The following is a 13,178-nucleotide window of genomic DNA, read 5'->3' as shown; positions in this document are numbered from 1 at the left end:
TTAAACCTCGGTAAAACAAAAGTCAGCTTAAAATCAAAATTTAATGCCTCGGTTATACAAAAGTAGTTAGCATTTTATAGACCATTGAATTTAAAATGAATGCCACGATTTCTTAATATGAGAATCTCTAATTTTAAATAATTGGAGAAGATCTCAATCCAAAAAGGTACATTGTGGTCACCTGGCCTTGGAAGTCGAAGGCAATCAATTAATGTTATGAATTTAAGAATTGAGATCTTGCAAAAGACGGATCAGACTTACATGCTGTTATTAAAACAACAGTATATATGTTGTAATTTAAGCAACGATCAATTCTTAAAATTTTTATTCATTTTCTTTTTCCTATTAAAAATTTTTCAAAATAAATTAACTACGATATTCAATCTTAACCATTGTTTACACTACAACATCCGTATTGTTTGTTTTTAAAATACCGCATCCAAGAAAAATCCACATAGGACAAATACATAAGAGGGATTTGATATGCATGTACGTACAAAAGAAATATGTGGTTTCTCTGCGCTTCGCTCGTCGCTATTCGATTTTTGTATCCACCTTCGAATTAAGTGCCTGGACAAAGTCTGCAACTCCTTAACTCTTCCCTCCACAATCTCTTTCTACCGAATCTACCCAGGACAAGCTTTTTTAATTTTTTTTTTATAAGAAAAATTTTGAAAATAGCTCCTATATATTGTCATTTAAAAAAAGAAAAAAGAAAAAACTTGAAAGAGAAGCTTACTTGCAATTTTGAAAATGAGTGTATTTTTATTTTTATTTTTTTAACCATCTTCATTTCTCTATTGAGTAAATAAGGTAAAAATAATATTTGTTTTGGTCGCTTCAGCCGTCAAGCACTATTTGCCACTTATAAAATATTATAAAATTTATATAAAATTAGCTTGTAAAAAATTTTGAAAGATATATGTTTAAAAAAATTTTGAGAAGTGTTCATAATCAGAATAAAAAAGTAAACACTTTAGCCGTATATAATTTATTCCATGATTATATATATATATGTGTGTGTCTACTTTATGATTGTTTATCAATTCAGTTGTCTCTTATTTAATTGTAATTTAACTTTAAAATTCTAGTTGTGGGAACTTAAGGATTACAGGTAAATAACATTTCTTTTATATTTTAAATTATGTTTATTATATTTTTAAATTTATGGCTCTGCCGCTATGCCCAGCTCATCACAAACTGTACATGTGGGTTGCCCTACTTGCTTCCATTTTTTTCTTCCCGAATTTCACTCATCAGACTTTGGAAATCCCATTTCAATGGAATTGTTAATTCATTACTTATTTGACAAAGCCCTCATCAAGGTTCAAAAATCAACCACTTTGGTACATAGCTCTTAGAATTGACTAAGGATCGATTGACTTATATAATTTTATACTTATGTCTCGAAACGATTCGAACACGACTTGCCAAACCTCAAATTGACAACCTCTTACTCTCTTAGGTATGACCTTTCTTTTGGTTGATAAAACTGAAGGTGCTTCATAACCAAGTATATATATAGAATTTGTTTCAACTGTACACCCAATTCTTTGGCTAACGAGAAATGCTAGACTTTCTAATTTTTTTTTTCTTTCCAAAAGCTGGTTTCCAAGACCCAAATGATGGGTCACCATTAGGGCTGTTAAGTGAGCGAAGCGTCTCTCGAGCAAGTTCGGGCTCGACTCGCATAACCTCGGCTCGTACTCGACTCGAATATTAAATGAAGCACTTCATGAACACAAATCCTGGCTCGAATATTAAACGAAGCAAGCTCGGCTCGACTCGGCTAAGCTCATGAACAGCTCGTATAAGCTCGAGTGTGTGTATATATATATATGTATATAAACTAAGTAATAGATAATTAATTATAAATCTCATAATTATTAAAACCTTAAAATTGCATTTATATTTAAGCGTTAGAGAATGAAAAATTCTAGACCCTTCGTGATGAAAGAGAGAGAGAGAGCAATCATTAAAAAAACCTCGATTCAATTAGAGCAGATCCAAACGAAAGGAAAAAGAATCAAGCAGAAACTATTGGGGGAGATTGCGAAAGGCATAAATTATTGATGAATCAAACAGACCCAAACACTATCACTACATGTCTGGTGAGTGAGAGTGAGAGAGTGGGAAATGAGAGTTCAGGTGGAAGATCCGTTGTGACTGGTGAGGGGGATTGAGAGAGAGACGTTAAAAAAATATTTTTTTGTAGGGGGCATTGTCTCAAAGCAGTCTGAATGCAACCAGTTAACTTGTCCCACATTGTTAAGAAAACATCAATCTCCAAGTTTGCTTATCTATAAAAGGATGCATATCCTCTCTCTTTGAAACCAAATGCCTTACTGTATTGACTCAGACTCCATACTCGACTAGCCAAGCTAAGCAAATACTCATATGCAAACTAACTTCTTAAGCCGTTTAAGAGTACTTGAAGTTAAAAAAAAATTTTAAAACAAAAACATTAAATATAAGAGCCAGCTCGGCTCGACTTATTATTAGCTCGAGCTCGATTTTTTTGGCTCACCCTTGAGCTCGAGCTCGACTCGAGCTCGAGTAAAATTTAAACAAGTCAAGCTTGAACAAGGGAAGCTCGCTCAAGCTCGGATTGTTTACACCCCTATTCACCATTATATGGTATTTATTAATTTGAAAAATGTATCATCAACTCATAGGATGGTGACACATTAATTAGGAACCAATTTTTAGGGAAAAAAATAATTAAAAAGTGTAACATTTCACTTTGGCTAATTTTAAAAATTTTGAAGGAACATTTTAATTAAGTAATGATTTAAAAGAAGTAAGTGAACTTTTCCTTTTGATTTACTATTTGCAAGAACGTTTGCACCGTATTCACATCTCGTGCAATGAAATTGTTCATCGTATGTGTAGTAAAAAACTTCATATAAGAAGTTATTTGAATCCTACCACAATTAAACATGTGTCTAACACAATTGGGATAGATAGGGTTCATTGCCAGAACACCTGGAAATAGGGAATCATTGCACCTATTTGTTAAAGTATTGATTAAGTGATTAAATTTACCTCTTCTTATTAGTTTAAGTTTTTGGGATAACTGATAATTTAACATGGTATCAGAGCCAAAGGTCCTGCGATCGAACCTTTACTCTGTCAATTCACCCACATTTAAATTAAATATTCTACGTGTTGGATTTCACCTATTAAAAGAGAGTTTGAGCCCACATGTGTGAGGGAGTGTTAAAGTATTAATTAAGTGATTAAATTTACCTCTTCCTATCAACTTAAGCTTTTGGAATAAGTAATGATTTAACATGGTATCCGTTTGGAACTATATATTATTGGTGGCGGAATAATTAAATTTAGAAAATATTATGAGGAATTGAGATGGACCACCGTGCTTTCCCGCACCCTAATTTCTGATCTTGAGAGCTTAAGCACATGCATGATCATAGAAATGTAGAAAGGAAAAAAAAAATCGAATTGTAATATTCATTGAATAATTGAACATTAAGATTTGTCCATGAACAAAATAATATCATTAACAAAAATTAATATCATTTTTTTTTTTTTACATTAACAAACAATTTTCTTCATAATTTCTCTCACTCAGCTTACTTTCTCTTAAAAATTCACATCGCTTTTTATTTTTCAAAGAGAAGCTAAAAAAAAATTATTTTTTGAAAATCCCTTCCCTCTTTGGCCTCATTCTGCGTTGTGCTATGTTCCTGGGTAGGAGGGATGGGCTATGCCTTCTCCCTCTTCCCCTCCTCTTCTCCGCTTTGTGCAATGTCTCTCCCCCTTTTATTTTTAATTTCTATCAAATATAGTTAACTCCTGTCAAATTCGTGGCCAAGCCACCCCAAATGAGTGGCTGTGAGAGACTTTGCCACCCTTATTAGTAGTTTTCGAACCACTTTTTTTTATTTTTTTGATAGTTTATATAAAAAAATTTATATAATGTATTGATAGTTCGAGAGAATATTAAAAATGAAGTGGACTAAGAGGTAGATTAAGAAAGTAAATATACCTTTTCTTTTTTAAAATCATTTATTTACCCAAAAAAAATAAAAAAAAAATCATTTTTCTCTCCCTAAACATTCAAAACTCATTGCTTTTTCAATCAAATCTTGTCCTTTTTCTTCCTTGTTTTAGTCTGCTTGAAGCTGGCAGGAAAGTTAGGGAGGGAAAGGGTGGCGGGCTCACGTCGACATAGACAGTCGAGAGTCTAGAGACTAGTGTCAGTACATTTGAAGACGGAATAGGAACGTTCAGTCTAAAATGGACCCAAAAACATTTAGTTTATGGCTAAAATTTTTAAGAAAGAATTATAAAGTCACAAATAAGATACTGTTTATTAATTAAAAATAATTATAAAATATTATTTTAAATTTAAATAAAATTATAAAATATTAAGAAATAGTTGACCATCCCAATTAGGAGCCGCAGTGGCTTCGGCCTTTCATATTTTATAATTTTTTTTAATTTTTATTTAAATCTAAAATAAGATATTTTTCAATTTATTTTGGATGGGTGAGGATCTATTCCGTGACTTCCGTCTTGTCCTTTTTCTTGTTCTAGTTTGCTTGGAGTTGGCAGGAAAGTTAGGGGAGGCCCGGGAGGAGGGGGTCACGTCGACATAGACAATAGAGAGTTTAGAGACTAGTGTCTGCACATGAAGACAGGGTTGTGGGGCGAAAAAGAAGAAAAAGGCTTGTAATTAAGGCTCACGCGATAATGACATTTCAAACCATGTAAATCATGTAAACAGTACAAAATATCAAGATGAGGGTTGATGTGTAATCACCAAAATGTATTCATTAGAAAAAGTACTGATTACATTTATGGAAATGAATACAACAAAACTCAATACCTTTATGGAAATGAATACATCAACTCTCAGTTATGGGTGTGGAAGTCAATGTATCCCTCTATGTGTTCAATCACTTAAAAGATATTTGAGAATTGAGAACATCGAGTTATGGAAATCACTGAACCATCAGCATAGACAAATGATATTTATCGAGAAAAAAAAGAAAGTGTTAAAATTTAAGCACATAACAGCTGCAACCTTTATGGTGCGTTGTGTAAAAATTTTCAATACGAGATTTAAACCCATGTCATAATGCGTGTTCAACCACTTGAAAGATATTTGAGAGTAGAGACCACTGAACGATCGAGACTATTCAACCATCAGTATATAAAAGTCACTGAACCATCTGACAGTGATGGATGATATTTATCAAAAAGAAAACATGATAATATTTCAACACATCACATCCACAATTTTTAAGGTGCATTGTGTGAAAATTTTCAGTACGAGATTCAAATTCACGCCATAATGCATGTTCAACCACTTGAAAGATATTTGACAGTTAAAATAATTGAACAATGGAGAGCACTCAGCCATCACTACTGCATAGAAATTATTGAACCATCTGACAGTAATAAACGATATTTATGAAAAAGAAAGCGCGGTAATATCTAACAACGTCGCTAGTGCATTGGGGACCATATGAATGTCATCTGTCTACCCGCCGCTGTTATCATAGTTGTGTTGAAAACGGTGCATTGGGGTCTGGGGACCATTTTCTTATGCAATTCAAACGGTCCCCATTAAAGCTTCCGTACATAAACCTGAAAATAGAAGTACTTCACTGCCTTCTTTGCTAATTTATAGATAATAATCAGTTAGGCCGGCTTAATGGCTAACCACTAAGGCAATTGCCTAAGACTCCTAATTAATAAGGTTAAAAAAAAATTTAATAAGGCTTAAAAAAAATTTAAATTTTATTTTAACTTAAGGCCTAATTTTTTTTTAAATAAGGCCAAAAAAAATTTTCCATAAAAATTTAAGACCTCTAAAATAAGATCAAATATAATAAGTATATTGTAAAATAAAACTAATTAACTCAAAAAAAAAAACAAATATTTCACATCAATTTTTTTGGGTAATTAGTTAAAAGTTAAACTTAAATGTCATGAAACAACAATGAAAATAAAAATAATAATAATATTATAGAAATATAATAATATTATTAAAATAAATATTATTTAATTAATATTTAAATATTAAAAAAAATAAGGTCCAACTTCAAAATTTTGTCTACGACCCCTAAATACATTGGGCCGACCTGTAAACAGCCAAGACTATCCTCTCAAATAAATAAGGAGAAATTATTTATTGGGGAAGAACAACAATTGTCACCTCCACCAACTATAATCATGCCCAACAAGAGTGCATACATGCAAAAATGTCTTTTACAATAAATTATAGAATATGTTCCTATCCATCATTGTTTATTCTTTTACTATATATATCAAAGTTGGTTAATTTATGTCAAATATTGAAGGGCCCATGGGAAAAAAAAAGGTTCATAAATTAAAGGTATACACAAGAATTATCTCAACTAATTACTATGTCGATGCAGTAGTTACAATAAACCCTTAATTAAATCACTTTTTGTTAAATATAATAATGTTAAAAATTATTTTTCTATCCTCCAACTATTTCATAATGTGGATTTGGCAGTTTCGACCAACCTTTAATTATGGGTACTTAGTGCTTATAAAAGAACCAAAAACATACTTAAACCAAGGATTAAAGATGAAATCTTTTTACACTTTTGGGTGTATTAATTCTAATCTCCAACATGTGTGGAATATCTCTAAAAAATTAAATAATTTGACCATCTTTTAGGTGGAAATGTAGGATTGAGATTCCCTCAAATTACTCAAAATTGAAAATTCTCATGTTACGAAATCGTGGCCCTTTATTTTAAATCTAATAGTTTATAAAATCATTTAAACCTCGGTAAAACAAAAGTCAGCTTAAAATCAAAATTTAATGCCTCGGTTATACAAAAGTAGTTAATATTTTATAGACTATTGAATTTAAAATGAAGGCCACGATTTCTTAATATGATAATCTTCAATTTTAAGTAATTGGAGAAGATCTCAATCCAAAAAGATACATTGTGGTGACCTGGCCTCGGAAGTCGGAAGCAATCAATTAATGTTATGAATTTAATAATTGAGATCTTGCAAAGGACAGATCATACTTACATGCTGTTGTATGCTGTAATTTAAGCAATGGTTAAGATTGAATTTCTCAAAAAAAAAATTATTTTATCTCTCTTATTATAAATTTTTCTAAATAAGTTAACTTCAAAATTCAATCTTAACCATTACTTATAATATGGTATACATAGTATCATTAAAATAAAAACTTGTAAACAAAATCGGCGTTGGACATATCCATAAGAGGGATTTGATATGCATGTACGTACAAAAGAAATATGTGGTTTCTTTGCGCTTTGCTCGTCGCTATTCGATTTTTGTGTCCATCTTCGAATTAAGTGCCTGGACAAAGTCTGCAACTCCTTAACTCTTCCATCCACAATCTCTTTCTACCCGGCACAAGCTTTTTTAATATTTTTTTATAAGAAAAATTTTGAAAATGGCTCGTATATATTGTCATTTAAAAAAAGAAAAAACTTGAAAGAGAAGCTTACTTGCTCTTTTGAAAATGAGTGTATTTTTTTTTTTTTTTTTAACCATCTTTATTTCTCTATTGAGTAAATAAGGCAAAAATGATATTTGTTTTTGTCACATCAGCCGTTAAGCACTATTTGCCACTTATAAAATATTATAACATTTATATAAAATTAGCTTGTAAAATTTTTTGAAAGACATACGTTTAAAAAAAATTTGGGAAGCGTTCATAATTAGAATAAAAAAGTAAACACTTTAGCTGTATATAATTTATTCAATGATTATATATATGTGCATTTGTGTCTGCTCTATGATTGTTTATCAATTCAATTGTCTCTTATTTTATTGTAATTTAACTTTAAAATCCTAGGGAACTTAAGGATTACAGGTAAATAACATTTCTTTTATATTTTAAATTATGTTTATTATATTTTTAAATTTATGGCTCTGCCGCTATGCCCAGCTCATCACAAACTGTACATGTGGGTTGCCCTGCTTGCTTCCATTTGTTTTCTTCCCGAATTTCACTCATCAGACTTTGGAACACCCATTTCAATGGAATTGTTAATTCATTACTTATTTCACAGAGCCCTCATCAAGGTTCAAAAATCAATCACTTTGGTACATAACTCTTAGAATTGACTAAGGATCGATTGACTTATATAATTTTATACTTATGTCTCGATACGATTCGAACACGACTTGTCAAACCTCAAATTGACAACCACTTACTCTCTTAGGTATGACCTTTCAGTTGGTTGATAAAATTGAAGGTGCTTCATAACCAAGTATATATATAGAATTTGTTTCAATTGTACAACGAGAAATGCAAGACTTTCTAATTTTTTTTTTTCTTTCCAAAAGCAGGTTTCCAAGACCCGAATGATGGGTCACCATTACACGGAATTTATTAATTTGGAAAATGTATCACCAACTCATAGGATAGTGACACATTAATTAGGAACCAACTTTTGGGGAAAAAAAAAAATAATTAAAAAGTGTAACATTTCACTTGGCTAATTTTAACAATTTTGAAGGAACATTTTAATTAAGTAATAATTTAAAAGAAGTAAGTGAACTTTCCTTTTGATTTACTATTTGCAAGAACGTTTGCACCGTATTCACATATCGTGCAATGAAGTTGTTCATCATATGTTTAGTAAAAAACTTCGTATAAGAAGTTATTTGAATCTTACCACAATTAAACATGTGTCCAACACAACTAGGATAGATAGGGTTCATTGTCAGAACACCTGGAAACAGGGAATCATTGCACCTATTTGTTAAAGTATTGATTAAGTGATTAAATTTACCCCTTCTCATTAGCTTAAACTTTTGGGATAACTGATAATTTAACATGGTATCAGAGCCAAAGGTCCTGGGATCGAACCTTGACTCTGTCAATTCACTCATATTTAAATTAAATATTCCACGTGTTAGGTCTCACCTATTAAAAGAGAGTTTGAACCCAAACGTGTGAGGGAGTGTTAAAGTATTGATTAAGTGATTAAATTTACCTCTTCCTATCAACTTAAGCTTTTAGGATAAGTGATGATTTAACATGGTATCCGTTTGGAACTATATATTATTGGTGGCGGAATAATTAAATTTAGAAAATATTATGAGGAATTGAGATGGACCACCGTGCTTTCCCGCACCCCAATTTCTGATCTTGAGAGCTTAAGCACATGCATGATCATAGAAATGTAGAATGAAAAAAAAAAAAAAAAATTCGAATTGTAAAATTCATTGAATAATTGAACATTAAGATTTGTCCATGAACAAAATAAAAAGAAATATACATTTATGTTGAATTACATTTATATGTTCAATTTTGTTCCAGAATTCTGTATGAAAAAAGAAAAGGAGAAAAAAGTAATCATCTTGGTAATCATTTCATTTCATTTATTTCTTACAAAAATTAATATCAGTTTTTTTTTTTTTTTTACATTAACAAACAATTTTCTTCATAATTTCTCTCACTCGGCTTGCTTTCTCAGAAAAACTCGTTTCTCTTTTTGTTTTCCAGAGCGAAGTTAAAAAAAATATATATTTTTTTTTTAAAAATCGCTTCCCTGTTTGGCCTCATTCTGCGTTGTGCTATGTTCTTAGGTAGGAGGGATGGGCTATGCCTTCTCCCTCTTCCCCTCCTCTGCTCCGCTTTGTGCAATGTCTCTCCCCCTTTTATTTTTAATTCCTATCAAATATAGTTAACTCCCGTCAAATTTGTGGCCAAGCCACCCCAAATAAGCGGTTGTGAGAGACTTTGCCACCCCTATGAGTAGTTTCTAAAACTTTTTTTTTTTTTTTTTTTGATAATTTATAAAAAAAATCTATACAATATATTGATAGTTTGAAAGAATATTGAAAATGAAGTGGACCAAGGGGTAGATTAAGAAAGTATGTATACTTTTTCTTTTTTAAAATCATATACTTAACCCAACCCCCACCCCCCAAAAAAAAAAAAAAAAAAATCATTTTTCTCTCCCTAAATATTCAAAACTCATTGTTTTTTCAATCAAATCTGTCCTTTTTCTTCCTTGTTTTAGTTTGCTTGGGCAAGAGAGTTAGGGGAAGGGGAACTTCGACATAGACAGTAGATCTACTGTCTATGGCCTTGTTTGTTAAATCCCTTGGCAATGTTTATTCTCCACCATACTATTCATTTCATTTTTGTCAAAAAAAAAACATTCTCACTCTTATATCAAATCATTCACTTTTTATATCACATCATTTACTTTTTATTACTATTCAAATAAAAAAATCACTACAAAATAAAATTTTTTACTTTCCAATACCACTTTTTCATTTTTTCATATCAATCATTATTATTATTTTTATTTATAAACAGTGCAGTGGAAAGTGAACAGTATTGGGGGGTTTAACAAACACCCCCTATGTCTCTAGAGACTAGTGTCAACACATTTGAAGATAGGGTTGAGGGGCAAAAAGGAAGAAAAAAGCTTGTAATTAAGGCTCGCGCGATAATGGCATTTCAAACCATGTAAATCATGTAAACAATACAAAATATAGAGATGAGGGGTTCATTTATAGAAGATAAATCATTAGAAAACGTACTGTTGTTTTAGTACTCATTACATTTATAAAAATGAATACATCAACCCTTTAGATAAGGGTGCGGAAGCCAATGTATCACTTTATTGTGTTCAATCACTTGAAAGTTATCTGAGAGTTGAGACCACTGAGCCATAGAGACTATTGAACCATCAATATAGACAGATGATATTTATCGAAAAGAAAAATGTGTTAGTATCTAAGCACATCACACCCGCAACCTTTAGGGTGCGTTGTGTAAAAATTTTCAATATGAGATTCAAACCCGTCATAATGCGTGTTCAACCACTTGAAAGATACTTGAGAGTCGAGACCACTGAACGATCGAGACCACTCAACCATCAGCACGTGGAAATCACTGAACCATCTGACAGTTATAGATGATATTTATCGAAAAGAAAACGTGATAATATTTGAACACATCACATCCACAGTTTTGTGGTGCATTAGGGACCATTATATGCCATCTATCTGTATACCCTTAATAATATAGAAGGATCCTCTCCATTTCACTTGAAATGGAGAGGGTCTATTTAGTTTATTTATGGGGTATAGTTGTCCAAAAAATTTGCTCAAAAACTAAATAGACAATTATGCTCCTTCAAATACACTAAATGAACCCTCTCAATTTCACTTCATTTCCCATAATAATGCATGCTCATCAAGTTTTACTAATACAATTCAACCATTCCCCATTAAAGAAGTGAAAGCTGCCGTACATAAACCTGAAAATAGAAGTCAATTTCACTGCCTTCTTTGCTAATTATAGATAATATTTATTGGGGAAGAACAACAATTCTCACCTCCACCAACTATAATCATGTCAAGAACAAGAAGAGTGCGTACATACAAAAATGTCTTTTACAATAAATTATAGAATATGTTCCTATCCATCATTGTTTATTCTTTTACTATATATATCAAAGTTGGTTAATTTATGTCAAATATAGAAGGGCCCATGGGGAAAAAAAAGGTTCATAAATTAATGGTATAGAAGCTAAATTTTTTTTCTTACAAGACTATAAGTATTAATTATCTCAACTAATTACTACGTACGTGGATCGGTGGATGTAGTAGTTACAATAAACCCTTGTATCACTTTTTGTTAAAGATAATAATGTTCGAAACTATTTTTTTTCCTACAATTATTTGACTTAGCATTTTCAACCAACCTTTAATTATGGGTACTTAACTGCTTAAAAAAGAACGAAAAATATAGTTCAACCAAGGATTAAAGACGAAATAATCTTTTTACGTACACTTTGTGGATGCTTAGAAAAGAACCAAAGAAATATGTGGTTTCTTTGCGCTTTGCTCGTCGCTGCGATCGGATTTTGGTTTCCATCTTCTAAGAATTTAAGTGCCTGGAAAAAGTCTGCAACTCCTTGAATAACTCTTCCACCCACAATCTCTTTCTACCCAGCTCATCGGTTGCTCTACTTGCCTCCATTTGTTTTCTTCCTGAATTTCACTCATCAGACTTTGGAGCACCCATTTCGATGGCACTGTCGATTCATCAATTATTTGACAAAGCCCTCATCTGGGTTCAAAAATCAACCACTTTCGCACATAGCTTTTCTCTCTCTAAATTTTCAAAAGTCATTGCTTTTTCAATCAAATCTGTCCTTTTTCTTCCTTGTTTTAGTTTGCTAATTGGGAGGAAAGTTAGGGGGAGGGGTGGCTCACGTCGACGTAGACAATAGAGACTAGTGTCAGCACGTACATTTGAAGACAGGGTTGAGGGGCGAAAAAGAAGAAAAAAAGCTTGTAATTAAGGCTGGCGGGATAATGACATTTCAAACCATGTAATTATGTAAATCATGTAAACAGTACAAAATATAGAGATGAGGGTTCATTTATAGAAAAGAATTCATTAGAAAAAGTACTGTTTTTTTTAGTACTCATTTATAAAAATGAATATATCAACCCTTCATTTATGGGTGCGAAAGCCAATATATCAGTCTATTATGTTCAATCACTTGAAAGTTATTTGAGAGTTGAGACCACTGAGCCATGAAAACTACTGAACCATCGGCAGATATTTATCGAAAAGAAAAATGTGTTAATATCTAAGCACATCACACCCGCAACCTTTAGAGTGCGTTGTGTGAAAATTTTCTGTATAAGATTCAAACACCTGTCATAATGCGTATTCAACCATTTGAAAGATAACTGAGAGTTGAGATCACTGAACGATTGAGACCATTCAACCATCAGCACATGGAAATCACTGAACTATCTGACAGTGATAAATGATATTTATCGAAAAGAAGACATAATAATATTTAAACACATCACACCCACAACCTTTAGGGTGCGTTGTGTGAAAATTTTCAATATGAGATTTAAACCCACATCATAATATGTGGTCAACAACTTAAGAGTTAAGACCACTGAACGATAGAGACCTCTCAACCATCAGCACATGAAAATTACTGAACCATCACATTTTATAAAAACTATTAATAAAATGAAATGTGATGGTTCAGTAATTTTCATGTGCTGATGGTTGAGTGGTCTCTATCGTTCAGTGGTCTTAACTTTATTAATAATTTTTTTAGTTGGCCGGGTTGAAATTTTTTGAGTTAAGTTGAAAAATTTTGAGCTGAATTTAAAAAACTGCCAAACAT

Source organism: Corylus avellana, chromosome 2, assembly GCF_965113065.1.
Source record: "Corylus avellana chromosome 2, dhCorAvel1.hap1.2, whole genome shotgun sequence".
Lineage (NCBI taxonomy): Eukaryota > Viridiplantae > Streptophyta > Magnoliopsida > Fagales > Betulaceae > Corylus > Corylus avellana.
Note: the sequence above shows the minus strand (reverse complement) of the source record.